The sequence below is a fragment of the Leptonychotes weddellii genome, chromosome 2 (genome assembly GCF_054177405.1).
Source record: "Leptonychotes weddellii isolate Sample4059 chromosome 2, ASM5417740v2, whole genome shotgun sequence".
In the NCBI taxonomy this organism is placed as follows: Eukaryota; Metazoa; Chordata; class Mammalia; order Carnivora; family Phocidae; genus Leptonychotes; species Leptonychotes weddellii.
The window spans coordinates 158,532,160-158,551,268 of record NC_138370.1 but is presented as its reverse complement, the minus strand read 5'-3'; the positions used below and the strand labels follow the sequence as shown (position 1 = coordinate 158,551,268).

General features: G+C 38.1%; 1 long non-coding RNA gene across 1 annotated transcript in view; it reads right to left on the bottom strand.

Moving 5' to 3' along the window:
- The window catches only part of LOC145720222 (uncharacterized), a 530,441-nt gene that overhangs the window by 475,466 nt on the left and 35,866 nt on the right, over window positions 1–19,109 (bottom strand). The window contains exon 2 of the long non-coding RNA XR_014143074.1: window positions 1,426–1,470. This is a non-coding gene — a long non-coding RNA (uncharacterized LOC145720222). The remainder of the gene's footprint in view (window positions 1–1,425; window positions 1,471–19,109) is intronic.

Genomic DNA, 19,109 nt, shown 5'->3' with positions numbered 1-19,109 from the left:
GGAAGAAATGGTTGCATTCCCAGAGATGTATCAACTACCAATACTGAACCAGGAAGAAATAGAAAACCTGAACAGATCTATAACCACTAAGGAAATTGAAGCAGTCATCAAAAATCTCCCAACAAACAAGAGCCCAGGGCCAGATGGCTTCCCAGGGGAATTCTACCAAACATTTCAAGAAGAATTAATACCTATTCTTCTGAAACTGTTCCAAAAAATAGAAATGGAAAGAAATCTTCCAAACTTGTTTTATGAGGCCAGCATTACCTTGATCCCCAAACCAGACAAAGATCCCATCAAAAAGGAGAATTATAGACCATTAACCCTGATGAACATAGATGCAAAAATTCTCCCCAAAATACTAGCCAATGGGATCCAAAAGTACATTAAAAGGATTATTCACCACGACCAAGTGGGATTTACCCCTGGGCTGCAAGGTTGGTTCAACATCTGCAAATCAATCAATGTGATACAATACATGAATAAAAGAAAGAACAAAAACCACATGATCCTCTCAATAGATGCGGAAAAAGTATTTGACAAAGTACAGCATCCTTTCTCGATCAAAATTCTTCAGAGTATAGGGATCGAGGGTACATACCTCAATATCATAAAAGCCATCTATGAAAAACCCACAGTGAATCCAACCAAGAAATGAGCAGAAGACATGAACAGACATTTTTCCAAAGAAGACATCCAAATGGCCAACAGACATAGGAAAAAGTGCTCAACATCGCTCGGCATCAGGGAAATCCAGATCAAAACCTCAATGAGATACCCCCTCACACCAGTCAGAATGGCTAAAATTAACAAGTCAGGAAATGACAGATGTTGGTGGGGATGCAGGGAAAGGGGAACCCTCCTACACTGTTGGTGGGAATGCAAGCTGGTGCGGCCACTCTGGAAAACAGTATGGAGTTTCCTCAAAAAGTTGAAAATAAAGCTACCCTACAATCCAGCAATTGCAGTACTGGGTATTTACCCCAAAGATAGAAATGTAGGGATCTGAAGGGGTACGTGCACAATGGAATATTATGCAGCCATCAAAAAGAATGAAATCTTGCCATTTGCAATGACGTGGATAGAACTGGACGGTATTATGCTGAGCGAAATAAGTAAATCACAGAAAGACATGTATCGTATGACCTCAGTGATATGAGGAGTTCTTAATCTCAGGAAACAAACTGAGTGTTGCTGGAGTGGTGGGGGGTGGGAGGAATGGGGTGGCTGGGTGATAGGCATTGGAGAGGGTATGTGCTATGGTGAGTGCTGTGAATTGTGTAAGACTGTTGAATCACAGACCTGTACCTCTGAAACAAATAACACATTATATGTTAAAAAAAAAAAGATAGCAGGAAGGGAAAAATGAAGGGGAGGGAATTGGAGGGGGAGACGAACCATGAGAGACTATGGACTCTGACAAACAAACTGAGGGTTCTAGAGGGGAGGGAGGTAGGGGGATGGGTTAGCCTGGTGATGGGTATTAAAGAGGACACACTGCATTGAGCAATGGGTGATATATGCAAACAATGAATCATGGAACACTACATCAAAAACTAATATGTAATGTATGGTGTTTCTTTGCTTTTGTTATTAATTGCCTTATATAATTGGCTGCTCCCATGTTAGGGGCATAGATATTTACAATTGTTAGATCTTCTTGTTGGATAGACCCTTTAAGTAGGATATAGTGTCCTTCCTCATCTCTTATTACAGTCTTTGGTTTAAAATCTAATTTGTCTTATATAAGGATTGCCATTTGGGTAAATTTCTTAAACAGAACACAAAATGCACTAACCGTAATAGCCAAGTTTAACATATTGGACTTAATTAAAACAAGAGCATCTGTTCACCAAAAGAAACTATCAATCAAGTAAAAATGTAATCTACACACTAGGAAAAAAAATATTTTCAGCATATACATCTAATGAAGACTACATAAAACTTTCCAAAAACAGTTTTAAAAAAATAAAACCGTTATTTTTCTAGGGACTTCTTTAGTATGAGGCATTCGTCTTTGCTATCTCCTGATATACCATGTAATTTATGTCTTATTTGCTAGAATTTAGTTGGAAGATCACACACAGCTACAAGTGCAGGTAAGAAAGATACACTTCATTTTTATTTTGGCCATGTGTCCAGATGTTCTTACCACAAAATTCAGAAATGTGTATAGAGTTAGGCAGGCACTAATCCTTGAAATACAATTTTGATGTACACAGTGTGACTACTATGTTATTCAATTACTTCACTGAAGATAACTTTTATGCTATGTTTTTTTTCCCCTAAGTTCTGGTTGTGGGAGAGGCTTAGAAATTAAAAGCTAAATAAAACAGGGGCCCCTGGATGGCTCAGTCAGTTAAACATCTGCCTTCAGCTCAGGTCATGATCTCGGGATCCTGGGATTGAACCTAGCAATAGGCTCCCTGCTCAACAGGGAGTCTGTTCTCCCTCTGCCCCTCCTCCCCTCCTTGGTTCTCTTTCTCTCAAATGAATAAATAAAATCTTAAAAAAGAAAGTTAAATAAAACATTGCCCCTGTTCTCAAGGAACTGATATTCTAGTAGGGGAAGGTGAAATGCATAAATAATCTTAACATTTTTTTTAATTATAATGTATTGATATTTGAGTTCACATTTGGAAAAGACTGTTCCAGAAGAGTTTTGAATAACTTCATTAAGAAATATTTCAAGGTAGAGGAAACTCATAGATGCATTCATAAAGCTGGAATATTTTAGGTAGCTATGAAAAAAAATAAGTAGTTCAGTTTTTCTAAAGAAGTGTGAATGTAGTAGGCCTTAACTGTCAAATCTGGACCTTTACTCATTAAGGAAGGAGAACCCATTAAAATTTCTGAGCCATGATGCTTAAATTGTGTGTGTGTGTATATGTGCACGTGTGTATGTTGAATTCACTATTATTTTGTGTCACATCACATTCTTTTTTTTAAAGATTTGTTTATTTGAGAGATAGAGAGCATGTACATGTGTGCGCACATGAGTTGGGGGAGGGGCAGAAGGAGAGAATCTTCAAGCAGACTCCCTGCTGACTACAGAGCCCAATGCGGGGCTTGATCTCATGACCCATGAGATCATAACCTGAGCCGAAACCAAGTTGGATGCTTAACTGACTGACCCACCCAGGCACCCCTCACATCACATTCTTAAAGTCACATATTAAAAATACTTTTAGGATTAATGATGTGGTACAAACATCATATAGACTAATGTGGTCTCTAAACTTCCAATGTTAGTTATTGGTTAGGTTTAGAGATAGACCTTTTTTATACCACATATTCTTGTGAAAACATTTCATCTAAAATTTCAAGCAGCTCTTCCCTCTAAAGATGGCATATTATTTTACAAATATTTTTCTCTCTTTGTGAAACTATGTGAAACTCAGGGTAATGAGATTATGTAAAAATAAGCCTACAAGTATGAAGAATAGGAAAAAAAGACAACTAAAAAGGATTGTGGAAGTTGGAAAATGTGTAGATGAGTAAAAAATAATATGGTGGACCTCAAAGCACTGAACTCTAAACCAGCAATGGGGATACTTGAGAACCAACTAGACTTACACTGAAGAACTACCAGAAGTCTCAAGGCTTCACAGTGCCAGATAGCTTTCACAAGTGGGGTGAAAAGCTGAACGTAGTAAGATTGGTCAAAAGTTGATTAAAGAAGTTGGATCCCCATATCCTTGCCACCATTCTGTATAGCTCAATGCCTACACTCTTTATTTCTTTAAAGGACTAAATGTTTAGTTCTCTGGAGAAAGTAAAATAGAATGTTTCTGGAGTGGATGACAGACCAGCTATGAATAGGTTGCTGAATGCTAATAACACAAATTCCAGTTGGTTTCCTCTGGGCAGAGCATTTCCTAATAAACTGATGGATACCAGAGCAAACTCTAAATTCTTCATAGAGGAATGATCTCACCGACTGGTTGCTCTCAGTCATCTTTGTAATCTCCCACTTCTAAGTCTGAGAATGCAGCCTGGGATTAGCACACAAGTGAGGAAAGCCTCTCTATGAAAGATAAAATCCACACACAGGAAAAAAGAAATCTATTTGGGGAAAAAAGACTACTTATGGAGATGAAACTTAAAAAAAATTAACATCTTCAGGAACAGAAGATCTTATAAACATATAACAAGAAAACAGAACAGAAAATAATAAGAAACTCTTTGAAAAAAATTTAGGAAAAATGAGAAGCTTAGTGCAAAGGCTAGAATATAAAGTTGTAGACTATACCAAAAAGTAGAGCTACTTGATAGATAGATAGATAGATAGATAGATAGATAGATAGATGATAAATAGATAGATAGATGATAGAAAATAAGAAACATAGAACCAGTCCAGGAGGTTCAATATGAATAAGCACATTTCCAGGCTAGCAAACAAACAAACAAATTAAGGAGAGAGGAAGAAAAAATAGTCAACAAAACAAGAGAAGAAAATGTCAAGATAAAAGAAAGACCATATATTTCCAGATTGAAATATTTGAATATTGAATATTGAAAGAGACCAAGTGATCAAAGCAAAATTAGAAATTAGACCGACACCAGTATATAATGATAAAAATTCAAAACTTTGTGGCCAAGAGAAGATCTTATCAGCTGAAAATGGAAGAAGGGTACAAAACAAACTATAATCATAACAACAAAATAATTCACATAAAATGGTTAGGAATAAAAAGGATGTTAAGTTAAAAGCTCGGCGATGATGTACACTTCAAAAATTGGAGGAAAAAAGATACTTATTCTAGAATTCTATTCCCAGCAAAATTATCAATCCAGCATGAGGGTAGAATAATTACTTCCACTCACATACATTTAAAATCTCAGTCTAAATCTATATCTAAACCTCTACCTGTACCTGTATCTATCTCCCAGTTATCCTTCATTGGGAAACTATTCTAGATGTTTTAAACAAAATCAAAGAAGTGAAACAATAAAGAGAAAGGGATAGAATACAGGAAATTGGTCTTTTATTTTTTATTTTTATTTATTTGTTTATGTTTTGAGAGAGGGGAGGGGGCAGAGAGAGAGGGAGTGAGAGAATCTTAAGCAGGTTCCATGCCCAGCATGAAACCCGATGCAGGGCTTGATCTCACCGCCTTGAGATAATGACCTGAGCCAAAATTAAGAGTCAGATGCTTAACTGACTGAGCCACCCAGGCACCCTGGAAATTGGTCTTATAATACAGAAAGAGCAAGTAAAAGAAAGCCCCTGAACAAAGGTGAAAAAATATGCCTAAATGAGCCCTGTGAACTACCCTTAGCAAGCAACCTATCAAGATTATGCACATCGGGTAACACCCATGTGAGTTTTCTCTAAGAAGATGCAATGCATACGATACTTGTCTTATTAGAGAAAACAGTTGAACGGTAGACTGTTTGGGATTGACTTAGTGATTATATAGAAAAGTAAGCCAACCAATGTGGTTTAATTATGTATAGCTTTACATGGACATCATTATGTTAATACTGAGCAAATATGAAATCATGGTATAGCTCTGTTGTGAGGTTAAGGGCATGGAAAGGATGTGCATGTGTGATGTGTACAGGAAGAGAAAAGAAGCTAAAACCTCATTCTCCATTGTGGGACATCAACAGATCATGCTTAAAACAAAATCGTTAAATAGCAATATAGGCATGTTATATAGAAAAATAAAGGTAAATATCAAGAGAATTAGAATCTAATAGAATCAGAGTGGTTGTCTTTGGGGAAGGGAATTCAAGATGGGAGATGGATGACAATTATTATTCCTCAAAACAAACATTGTTAAACTAACTCAAAATTACATACATGTGCAACTTTGATACAAAGTAAAAATTAAAACTGAACACATTTCAGAAATGGCTTTAGTAATGCCTGTTAATTATCAAGAGTTGGCATAACATGAGAGAAAGTATACTAGCTTGCCAGCAAGATATCACCGAGATCAAATACCACTTTCACTGCTATCTGTGTAGCAATGAAAAAAAATGACATAATTCAGGCAGTATTCACTGAATACTAGCCACCATATAAAGTTATCATTTTTTTCACCTCTTGTCTTCATAGCAACACTATTAAATAATTACTATTATTGCCCATATGTTTCAGGGAAAATATGGGCTTTTAGAGAATTTTTTTCTCAGTTAAAACTTATTTTTTCTAATTGAATAGAGTTGATACACAATGTTACATTAGTTTTAGGTGTACAACATAGTGATCTGACAACTCCATACGTTATGCTCTGCTCACCCACAGGTGATATCTATCACCATACACCACTATTATAAAACTATTGACTATATTTTGTGTTATCCACACTTACAAAATTAGGAAGGGAGAGTGTCAGGCAAAATTGGACCCATATGTTTCTGAATATAAAACTCTATAACTGTCTGGAAAAGTTAAACGTTTGCATTAGTTGGGTTTTTCTCGAAGCTGACTCCAGACAAGGATTTGAGTATGTGTGGTCAAGAGAGGAACAAGGATCCATGATAGGGAAGGGATGGCAGGCAGCCAGCAAAGGATATTTATTATTCAGCCAACAGCCATTGTGGATCAATCGCTACAGCTTAATCTTTCTGGGGAGATTCTAGGATCCAGGGGTAAGACTTGCTTCAGAGATTTCCCACAGGAGGGTCCAAGGAGAAGGGGAATTTTGTATAAAATACCAGCTGTCATTGGTTGAGAGTTTCTAAGGAGAGGGGGCTGTTAATTCCCTAGAATTTCTGAACAGGAAGGTTTGGGTGGCCAAACAGCCTTTAGAGGAAAAAAAAAAAAAAAACAAGAAGAGAAAAAGGAAAAGAAAGGCAGGGGTTTGGCAGTTGGAAGTCAGACTGGAGATCTCTTACATGATAAGGACTTGGGGATACGGTCAAGGAACCAATAGCATTTCTCAGAGGCCCCTAACAATCCCAAATCTAAGTTGATTAACAAAATAAAAGTGTGTTTCTTATTCCCATCACAATTTAACACAGTAGAGAGGAAGTGGGTGCATGTGGCTTCTAAGTCACAATCGTTCATAGCCCGGCTTTCTTCCATGTAGGTGTTGTGCAGTCTTTTGGCTTTAGTTTTCTGGACTCAATGCATCTAGCTAGCCCATGAGCTGAGAGAAGGTGAGGGAATTCGGCAGGAAGCTGTATGGGCAAGTTCTCTAAGTACCCCTAGCACTTCTGCTTACATACCTTTCAATCACAAGATTGAATCTTATTGTCAGGAAGCATTAGAAATGTAGTCTAAATGTTTGTCCTGGAAGAAAAGAACTCACATTTGGTGATAATCAATCACAGTCATCAAATAATTATTACACCATGCTACTCACATAAGCTCACCTTGATATGCCTAATAAACATACATATGCATACACATACATACATACATGTACATATATCTATTGCTCTACCTGGCAATTGCAAGCTATTAATTAGAATTTTGCCCTCATAGAAACCATTTTTACACATAGGCTCATCATTTTTTAAAAATTTCATATTAGAACTAAACACATTTTATTTGGATTTCACTGGATTGCATTTACCTTAGGGTAAGGTAACATAGGTTTCATTGACCTTAATTCATTCAGCAAATTAAGCTATAGTATCCTGTAAGGGGATTTATCTTCCACATAAACAGAATTTTATTTGCCATTTTAACTTAAAAAATCAACAGAATATTATTGCACACATTTATTTCTCCTAAACATTAAAGAACAATTAAAAATATGTGCTAGCCTGAATATTTTTGAAGAGTGGTTCTGTGAACATTTTAAAATGCTATCTGTACATCAGCAGAGACACATTTCCCGGTCCGGAAAGTGCTCCCGTATGGCAGGTCATTTTCACATTGCATAGAATGTATTTTGACTGTTGCTATTGAATTCACTTTGCTGTGCTGAAAGCCTCTTGTGTTTGAGTATAAAAATATCTGAATTTCAGCAAACTAAAGTATTGACCTGGAATGTTTTTTTAGTAAGTTAGGGATATAATAATAATAAAAAAACCTGTACAAGCCATACGAGACCCTTGAAATATTATAATTGTAAAGTTAATTTAAAAGAGCAGGAAGATAGGACTGTATGAGGTTTAGAAAAATCACATAATATTAACTTGCTGATTTGGCTACCAGATAGGCAAGTTGCACAAATGGAACTTTTATTTATACCAAATTCCTCCTCCTTTTCTTTCAATAGAGAGGAAGAGGAGTAGGAGAGAGAGAGATCCAAAAGAATATAGAGGATAGAAATATCAAAATTTGGGCCTGTATCATACCTCAATGAGTTGTCTTTTTCCTGTCGTATGAAAGAAGAGGCCAAACAGAGTGAATACACCATCAATTTTCTCTTGGGAGAGAATGTACTTTACTACTCAACTATGAAGGTCTAGCTCTGGAAAGGAGTATGGATGCCATTGCTACAATCAGACGCAATATTTTTCTAGGCTAATGAGCCATCAGGCCAACATCTGGGTAGCTAGTATGGTGTATATTATTATTATTACACCATGATTTGATATAGCTGGGCAATTTGATTGTGGTTGGAACACTATGTGTGTTCATTTATTTGGATTACCTAGACTAGTGATGCTCAATCAGGGGTGATTTTTTCCCCCAGAGGAAATTTCTAGAGACATTTTTCGTTGCTAAGACTATAAGGGGTTGCTTCTGGGATCTAGCAGGTTGAGGCCAGGGTTACTGCTAATCATCCTACAATACACAGGACAGTTCCTCACAACAAAGAATTACCTGGCCCCAGATGTATGTAACGCAGAGGTTGAGAAACGCTGACATAACTCTTCCTTTCCTATACATAATATGTGAAAAGAGTCTCTACTTCACATAAGGATTAAAAATCAGAGTCAAGCATCAATTTATCAGGTCCTATTTCAGTCATAAAATAGTTGACAACTGATTATGCATTAGAATTGTAGTTCATTTCTCCCATGCTCTAATCCCTGCCATTGGGAACAAATTACCTATCACTAAGCTCTCTTTTGTTTTGCTCTGTTTATTTTGGACCATCAATTTCTACATACTCTCTATGCTTGACCCTCCTGGCACCAACCCCTCTCACAGGTGTGCTGGCCCCATGCTATTGCCCGCTGGATCCATCATCCTTCAAAGTCAGACACAAGCCAGTGGAGTGAAGGCCCTGCGTGGGAAATGCGAACATTCATTTCTCCACGGTCCCTGCCCAAAGTTCTTGCAGCTTATTTCACTCCATCAAGCAACCATGGTCATGGGAGGATGGAGGAGACATCAGACAGGCCAGATGGCAATGTCTTCTCCTCCGGTTTTGGTTGTTGCTTCCTGTTCTTCTTCCTATTGCTTCATCACTTGGCTGGAAAGTCCTACCAGGGGTTCAGATTTGGCTGGCTGTGTAATGCTTCCGTTCACTTATGAATGATGAACTTGTTATTCAATATTAATGTGTCCTATGAACAATATTGCCTTGTAAATTGGGCAGATTATCAAGCTGGAAGTCTGGTCTAAAACTAAATGGAACTGTCCTATTTCAAGAGTCTTGACTTTGTGTTACTGAGAACCTAGAAAGCATTGGTTCAGGAATTAAATTCTCTGTTTTAGTGTATTGTAAAATTATATATAGTTCAACTAGTTGCTTCAACTAGTTGAGGGTCAACTCTCATGAAACTTTCTGGAAAGTAGTTTCAAAGGTGGGGAGAACTTGTTTAATCATATTTGCATTCAAATCATTACATAAACACAGCTCATGTTTTCTAGATGATATAAGCATGAGCTGTGTTTATGTAATGATTTGAATGATATCCGAAAGTAACCCAAACCTGAGAATTGGAGTCTTATCATTTGAGGAGGTGATATATTGGAAGAGAAACAAGATGTGGGCTTTGAAGTGAGACAGTGCCGACTTCAAATCATCCCTCTGCCACTACCTCGGCCTCTATAATCTGTGCAAGGCTAGTTAACCTTTCTGAGCTTCAGGTTCTGCATCTGTAAAATGGAGAGGGTAACTCCAAACTCATAGCGTTACCAGGATTACAAAGTTGCAAGGATTACAGTGTGTGTGTGTGTGTAATATTTATTTACACATATCTGTGTCTATGTATATAAATGCGTCCACAATATTTATCTACATATCTACACACACATATGCATGCATGTGTACACATGCACGTGTGCACATGCATGTGCACGCACACACACACACACATATCTCCTGGTATAGTACATGTTCCTCCAAAACATGTTAGTTCATTCTCACTTCCGGATAGAGCAAGATACAACAAGGCACTGGATTAGAATAAGACTTAAGAAAAAAACCAACTTTGAGCCTTGATCTTCTCCTTCCTAGCCGTGTGAATTTAGACAGTCAGCAAACTTCTCTGGGACACAATTTCCTGAGTAGTAAAATAAGGCTACTGGAACATTAAATGGTATCAGACCATTGTATGCTTTCAGACGACTAACCATGGGGCTGTATCTCCAGATGGAAGCTCACTTAGAAACCCAGTACGTAAAGGAGATAATTTGTGGAATTCAAGGGGGTTGAAAAAGGCTCCTCTGTGGGCTCTGCAGAGTACGATTTGGAAATCATTAAGTTTTATGACCCTCAAGAGTCTTTCAGTTCTAAAATACTCTAACAAGTCTTAGCTCAGATGAGGTCCTACTTACAGATAAGGATTGATTAATATTATCATTCTAACTTGACCAGTTGAAGTTGTATATGATATATGCTACTTCAGTAGCTGAAATGCCTAAATGTTGGGTATGACCTCAACTGCAGAAGTTCAGAGACTATGTTTCTGGCATAATTCAAGTCATCTGCTAGCTATAAAAAACTTACAGGATAATACACATAGAATTCCTTTGAGAAGTCTAATTCTCTGTGCTTATGCATGCATAAGAGTTTGTTCTTATTATTCCTCACTTCCTCTAACCCTATTTTATAACCCTATCCTTAAGGAAACACTTCTGTTTGATTGCAAAAACAAAACAAAAATAACAACAACAAAAACCACATTGGGCTTTGCTGTGGGCTGAATTGTGCACCCGCCTTCCAAATTTATATGCTCAAGCTCTAACCCCCAGTGCCTCAACATTTTGAAGATAAGACCTTTTAAAAGTTAATTAAAGTTAAAGTGAGACCGTTAGGGTGTGCCCCAATTGAATCTGACTGGTGTCCTTCTAAGAAGAGTAAATTTGGCCATGCAAAGAGAGACGCCAAGGATGTGTGTGCACAGAGAAAGTACCATAGGAGACCTGAGAGAAAATGGCTATCTGGAAGCTAAGGAGAGGGGCCTAGAAGAAACAAACCCTACCAGCACCTTGATCTTGGACTTCCAGGGTCTAGAACTGTGAGAAAATACATTTCTGTGGTTTAAGCCACCCGGTCTGTGGTAGTTTAAGACATCACTATTAAAGTAACACATATTTCATGTGCCACTTTAAAATACTACTACTTTAGGGTATCCAGAGTAACATTTTGAAGGGGACAATTTCTGATGTGGGTTATTTTATTTCATTTTATTATTTTATTTATTATTATGTTTAATTAGCCAGCATATAGTACATCACTAGTTTTTGATGTAGTGTTCAATGATTCATTAGCTGTGTATAACACCCAGTGCTCATCACCACATGTGCCCTCCTTAATACCTATCACCCGGTTACCCCACCCTAATCTGGTGTAGTTCTTAGATGTAAAATCAGTAACTTAAAATTCAGAATGGATTGAGAAAGAAGTCATTTAATGTGTTGTTTTCTCCACATCACTGTTCAGATTGTAGTTCTTCACCACAATCTGAAATTTAATTCTTCATTTACTTTCTACAACTCCATCAAACTAGAATATCATCTTAATGAAGGCAGGGAGTGTGCAGTTTGTTCAATATTTCATCATCAACTGTCAGGAGAGCACCTGGAGTAAAATAAGAGTTCAATACAAAATTGTCAAGGGGCGCCTGGGTGGCTCAGTTGGTCATCATCCTGTGGTCCTGGGGTAGAGCTCAGCATGGGGTTCCCTGCTCAGTGGGGAGTCTGTTTCTCCCTCTTGCTCTTTGCTTCCTTCCACTCACGCTCTTTCTTCTCTCTCAAATAAATAAATAAAATCTTTAAAAAATTGTCAAATTATCACTAGATTAAATCATACAGTTTTGAGTAATTTATCATCATAGATTAGTAGGAATGACATGATTTACTTCATCATGAAGCAGGTAAGCATTAAAGCAATCAAAATACAACCACCAGCAGCTTTTAATTATTTATGATGGAGAGTCAACTATAATATTCTGCCTTACACAGACAAGGGAAGATTTTGAAGGGTTAACAATGGTTGAAATATGTTTTGATATTCTTTTAAAATGCAGTGTGTTTACCACACATTTATGAAGTGTGAAATTCAAGACTGTTGCCTGAAAACCCAAAAGCACTTTAGGGTTTTTATAAAGATGTCTGAATTTTGGTAAACATTTTTTGTGCAGTCTCTAGAGACATTGTTTAACTTAAGTTATAAGGGACCTTTAGACCCAACAAACATGTCTCAAGAAGTGTATTTTAGTTTATTTGAAGTGGGAAGTAAATGAGTGATAAATTTTGTTTATTTTTTAGCTGTGAGAAAAATGCAAGTTCATAGCATGATGTTGTTAATTGACTGGTAAAAATTTAGACTGGATGTTCAAAGAGTTAATGTTTCAGCAAGTGTTCAATATATCAAAATGTGTCTATTTCTGAGAAGCTGAGTTTAAAATCTTCCAAGTACATAAATTACTGGTAAAAGCAATTATGAACTTCTGCTTTTGTCTTTGTAAGACAAAAGACTTCTAGTGACAAATTTTGAAAACTAATTCATGGACTTCATAAACAGAATTACATTTGGCAGTGTACATTGTATTCTGTTCATTGCATAGTTAGCATATATATTTTAATTTTTTTCTGAAATGTGGTATTTTATCAATAACCTAATCATGATTTTTGGGGTTTTATATTTTAATTATTTTTGTTGTGTTATTCTTTCTCATTAAATTTCCTGTAGCAGTTCAAAGCATAATTTCAAATTTTGGCAGGCTGCAGTAGTAATCTCAATCCTGCCACTTGCTAATTGTATGACCTTTCTGAGCCTCAATTTTCTTATCGTTATATATTATAATAGTGCATATATTTCAATTACCTTGAAGAATAAATAATATAATACATGTAACACTGATATTGACTAACACATATATTCAAGACATTGTAACTATTTTTATTTTTGTTTTTGTAGGATTTTCATTTGTGTGTGTGTGTGAATGAGAGAGTTACTTACAGGCTTAGTCTAGACATTTGGGTTACCCCAGTTCTAGCACTAGTAGATGCTAATCAATGTTTAATTTGTTTTTATTCAAGATTTTGATAATTTACTCTTCATGAAATTAACATTATAGGTAATACTTTACAAATTATTCTATTTGTAGAAGATTGTGTAATATTTTTCATAGCTACTAAGAGAATAGCTTGTCTGTACCTGTAAGTAAACAGTACAACAAAGATATTTGCTAGTTTTTTTAAATAAAGGAATTATTACTTTATTTTAAATTTTCAGACTTTTTTTGGAAAATATCATCACCCTCTATGCTATGAACAAATCCATCATCTCCAAAAGTTTCCTCCTGTCCTCTTTATTATTATTATATTACCTTTTTGTGTTAAGAACTCTTAACCTGGGACACCTGGGTGGCTCAGTTGGTTAAGTGTCTGACTTCGGCTCAGGTCATGATCTCAGGGTCCTGGGATTGAGCGCCCTGCATCGGGCTACCTGCTCAGTGGGGGAGTCTGCTTCTACCTCTGCCCCTCCCCACTGATCCTTCTATCTCTCGCTCATTCTCTCTCACTCTCAAATAAATAAATAAAATCTTAAAAAAAAGAACACTTAAAATAAGATCTTTTTGAGGCTAAATAGTTTTTTTTAATCTGAAAATAAGTTATGTGGTTTTGTATAAATCTATTGTAGCAGATTGGGTTTTCCAGGAGCCAGACTTTGAGATAGAAATTTACATGCAGCAATGTTAGTGTCACACTTAGGATCAACAATGAGGAGGAAGGAGTGAATAAAACAAGATTGGGCAGAAGGAGATGTTGGGCTGTGATAAGTAACAATAAAGATTTTAGCCAGTCCATGGGTCTTTGTGTTCCTGCACTGACTGGAGGTTGCCCCAAGACACGAGTATGACCTTGGAGGAGGTGACCCTCTTTAGATGAGGACAATCACTGGGAAGGTGGCAGCTTTAGGGAGGTAAAGCATGTGATAGGAACCTGGATTCCATGTTGATGTACCCATGCCTGCACTTCTTTTGCTCTAAAGTGGTTTTAATGCAAAGTTACTAAGCATCCTGTGTCATAGACCATTAGTCTTTGAATAGTGGTCCATTAGTCTTTGATTTGTATCCATTAGTCACTGAATAGTAGTGCTAGATTAGGCTCTTCTGGAAGGAAAGGCAAAATCATACTCAGTATATGTATTAATGTCAATCAAAAAGAACTGCTACTCCTTCCAGAGTAGAATATGTCCAGTGGAATCAGTCTTCCACCAAGTGGTTATTTGGACTCCTGCAGGAATGGTGTCATACTGGGGAATTAGCATCGGTCTTGTTTGTTGGCAGTTGTGATGAAGTTTTAGAATATAAGTGAGGTTCGGTGGGGTGAAGTCCGGAGCTGACCACCAAGAAAGAATTCTTAAGACATCTTTGGTGCAAAAAGGTGATTTTATTAAAGCACGGGGACAGGACCCGTGGGCAGAAAGAGCTGCCCTAGGTTTGTGAGGCATGGTTGATTATATACTTGGGAGCTGGGGAGGTGATCAGAAGGACTGTCACATGCTAAAGAAGACTCTCAGGATAATGGAGACCTGGTTATTGTCAAGCCAAGCTGTTTTTCCCTCTAATGAGGCATTAACATGAAGACAGTTGGGAGTTTCCTGGAGGAGTGTTACATTCCTCCTATCACAGGACCTTGTCAAGGGCTTTAGGTTTAGAAGAAATTCAATTTTATTTACATTTCCTTCCACTTCAGCTTCCCTCAATTTTATGGAGGGGAGGGTGATGTTAGGGCTTCAGGAACTGAGTTATGAGTCTCTGGGAGTTAGGCTGTTGATAAGAAAGCTTCTTCTTTGTAAATCACTAGAACATTTGTAAACTGAGGGAGACTCCTGTCCTGCAGGACAGTGATCTCTTATCAGTTAACAATTTGTTCTTCCTTTAGGGCAGCCAGGAGTGCCTGAGGAATGTCACACATATCATGGCGGGGAGGGGGCGTTCTGCTTTGTTCTCAGCTAACCTTCTGATCCCTCGTCACTTGGACTTTTAGCAGCAGCTGTGATGAGAGAGGACCCATGTTCTTGGACGCAAACATCCCTGGTAGGCATGGCTACCCAGTTCATGGGCCCATTGTGCTGATGGACATCATCTGGATAATGCCAACTGACTTAGTCAATCTATCTAGCTGTTTAGTGCTTTTCTAGGGTAGGTATTTTCTGATATGCATTGACATGTGATATAAAGATGGTCACAGTTCATGCCTATTTTCAATATGTCTATTCCACAGACTCCATTGTGCTCCCATCCGAATCCTTCCAAGTCATTTATCCCTTAGTCAAGCCACTCACCAATGTTCATAAGTCTATATAAATTCTTTTTATTTTTATTTTTATTTATTTATTTGAGAGAGAGAATGAGAGAGAGAGAGCATGAGAGGGGGGAGGGTCAGAGGGAGCAGCAGACTCCCTGCCGAGCTTGAAGCCGGATGTGGGACTCGATCCCGGGACTCCAGGATCATGACCTGAGCCGAAGGCAGTTGCTTAACCAACTGAGCCACCCAGGCATCCCAAGTCTATATAAATTCTAAAAAGTGGACACATCTCTTTCTACATAAAGTGAATGGTCATGTCAACCATCCAAATATCGATCCAATGAAAGAATTTCCCCTCACTGTTGTTTTTCAGGGCCACCTCCCAGTGGGATTAGAGGCAGTAAAGTCCATTTAAATGTGAGCTGCTGATAAAATAGTGATGGATGACATGGAGGCCCTGGCCACCTGCTCATGCCTTCCTATCCTGTTCATGTGTAATCCTGAATGAAGCACTTCTGTACCATAATGGATTACTGTTAGGCACCCTTGACCTTATGAAGCAGTGGGCCTGGCAAAAGCCAAGTGGGATGGTCAGTTTATGTGTCAACTTGGTTAGGCCACAGTCCCATATTATTCAATCAAATGCTTATCTAGGTGTTGCTTTGGGAATATTTTGTAGATGTAATTAACATCAATGATCAGTTGACTTTAAGTAAAAAAGATTATCCTAGATAATCTGGGTGAGCTAGATCTAATTAATTCAAAGGCTTTAGGAATAGAATTGATATTTCCCTGAGGAAGAAGAAATTCTCCCTGTGGACTGAAGCCTAGGCTCCTTCCTGAAAGTTCTGTTATCTTCCTGATGGTCTGGCTTATGATTTCTGACTCGCCTAGCCAGCCCCCCAAATCATAAAAGCTAGTTTCTTTAGTTTCTTGCAATAAATCTCCTCTCTCTCACTATATATATATATATATATATATATATATATATATACTGTTTTCCAAAAAGTATATAATTCTCTAGTGCAGGTGGCATAACCTTTATCCAGAATTTTAATAGTTTATTCTGATTCTTTTGGGCTTGCCGTTAATCCCACACAACCTTTTCCCCCTAACACAGATACCTCCAGGTACTACTCTTCTGGATCATATGATCATATGGTCATATTGGCAGGGCTTCATGCACCACAGTCTGAGAGCATGCTCTTCCTAGGCTCTACTCAAAATTGGGAGCATTTTGTCATCTGATATATGGATTGGAATAGTATTCCCAGAAATGAAATATTCTACCTCTAAAACCTAAGAGGTGTAACAAGTATTACACTTAATTCTTAGCGGTGAGAGGTACAAATGCAAAAATGTATCCTTTATACTTGAGAGGATGCCCTGGCATGGCCTGGAACCCCAGAACTTCTCTAAGCCCCCCTAATATAGTCAACATCCAAATATTTGTAGAGATTATCTCATATCATCTGCAGTCTATTTGTCTTCCAAGGGTTTCAACCGCTTGCCACTTCTTGTTCATCTAGTCTCATTAGGTTGAAGTCATCCATCTGTGCAATTTCCACTTGGTCCAGTTCCCTTTGGATGATTTGTTATAGGAGAGTAGTGTTATCACAGACCTGTGGCAAGAAAGGTACACTTTTTCCCCACTATCTGAAAGTAACCCATTCCTTTTTTTTTTTTTAAATGTTTTATTTATTTATTCATGAGAGTCAGAGAGACAGAGAGGCAGAGGCAGAGGGAGAAGCAGGCTCCCCGCCTAGCAGGGAGCCGGATGCGGGACTCGATCCCAGGACCCCGGGATCACGACCTGAGCCGAAGGCAGACGCCAACCATCTGAGCCACCCAGGCGCCCTGAAAGTAACCCATTCCTATGAAAACTTTTGTAAGCCGAAATGGCATAAAGCAAAAAAGCAATTACCATTAATTTATATGGAAAGTTTTTGGGTGTTCCCAGACTCCAAAAATAATCTCTTAGGCTCTTCTGATACCTTACACCATAACTTGCTAAGGGATGCACAAAAGAAATCAAGATAAAGCTCAGATGCTCACAGACACAGCTCAAAGCTAATTCAGCTTGATGCCAAGATGCTGAGTGTAGTTTCTGGGGGAGAAGCTTGGTGGCCCAGCTCCTGCTGCTGCAGGCGCAGGCTGCTTCTACAATGGCTAGCCGCAAAACAAACACTGACTGCTATTTTAGCTTTTCATCCTTTTACATAAAACAAATATCCTCTTTGAACTTCAATCAGTTAGTGAAAACAGGTATTAACGCAGATATTTTGTAAATGCAAAGTGGTGTAATGTGAACTTTTGAAAAGTGGGAGAAACCTGTATACTATTATTTGTTTTAAGTGAACACTTAGAAATAGCATTTCTGATCTTTTTTTTTTTTTTTTTTTTTTTTGACAGAGAGAGATAGTGACAGCAGGAACACAAGCAGGGGGAGTGGGAGAGGGAGAAGCAGGCTTCCTGCCAAGCAGGGAGCCCGATGTAGGACTCGATCCCGGGACTCCGGGATCATGACCTGAGCCGAAGGCAGATGCTTAACGACTGAGCCACCCAGGCGCCCTCTGATCTTTGTTTTTGATAGGGAGGGAATAAAATATATCTGCAAGATCGCTGGTTGCATACTATATACCTGAGGCTGTGTTAATATGATCTAGCAAAGACTCCTCATACCACACAACTGTAACTGGGGTTACTACATGGTTGAGATAGCAGTATTCAATGCCATCCTCCAGAATCCATCTGGAATTTTTAGAGACATGAATTAAATGGAAATATTATGGACATCACCACCCAAAGAATAACACTAACCTCTACCATTCCCTCCAAGATACGATATTGCTTTACATTTTTCTATTTTGGCTGGTGGCAGAATGCTTTTGGAGGTTACCACTTGACCTTCCCGCAATGATAGTTCTTATTTCTTAGGGCAAGGAGTCAATGTAGGACCTGCCAACTCCAAGTATAGCCACTATATTTTATATTTAGGAACATATTAAAATAGATTTGGGTAGGAAAATTACTACCAGGCGGGCTCATGGATGAAGTGGACCCACTGTCAGCCACACTTGGCCAAGATTCCATGTATTATCTGGGCTCCATAACCCCCCACTCTAATACAAGAGCTTGATGATACTTTGGCTCCTTGGTTATTAATGCCAGGTTGGACTTTACATATGACAGTCCTCAATATCATTGGGTATTTTGCTTTCCCTACTATATAATTCCTGAATTCAGTGGCTGTGGGTGCCTTTAAAGAAGGAATAGGGGAATAATAGCCACATATTCTTTTTTTTTAAATTTTATTATGTTACGTTAGTCACTATACAATACATCATTAGTTTTTGATGTGGTGATCCACGATCCATTGTTTTCGTATAACACCTAGTGCTTCATGGAGTATGTGCCCTCCTTAATACCCATCACCGGGCTAACCCATCCCCCTGCCCCCCTCCCCTCTAAAACCCTCAGTTTGTTTCTCAGAGTCCATAGTCTCTCATGGTTCATCTCTCCCTCCGATTCCCCCCCTTCATTT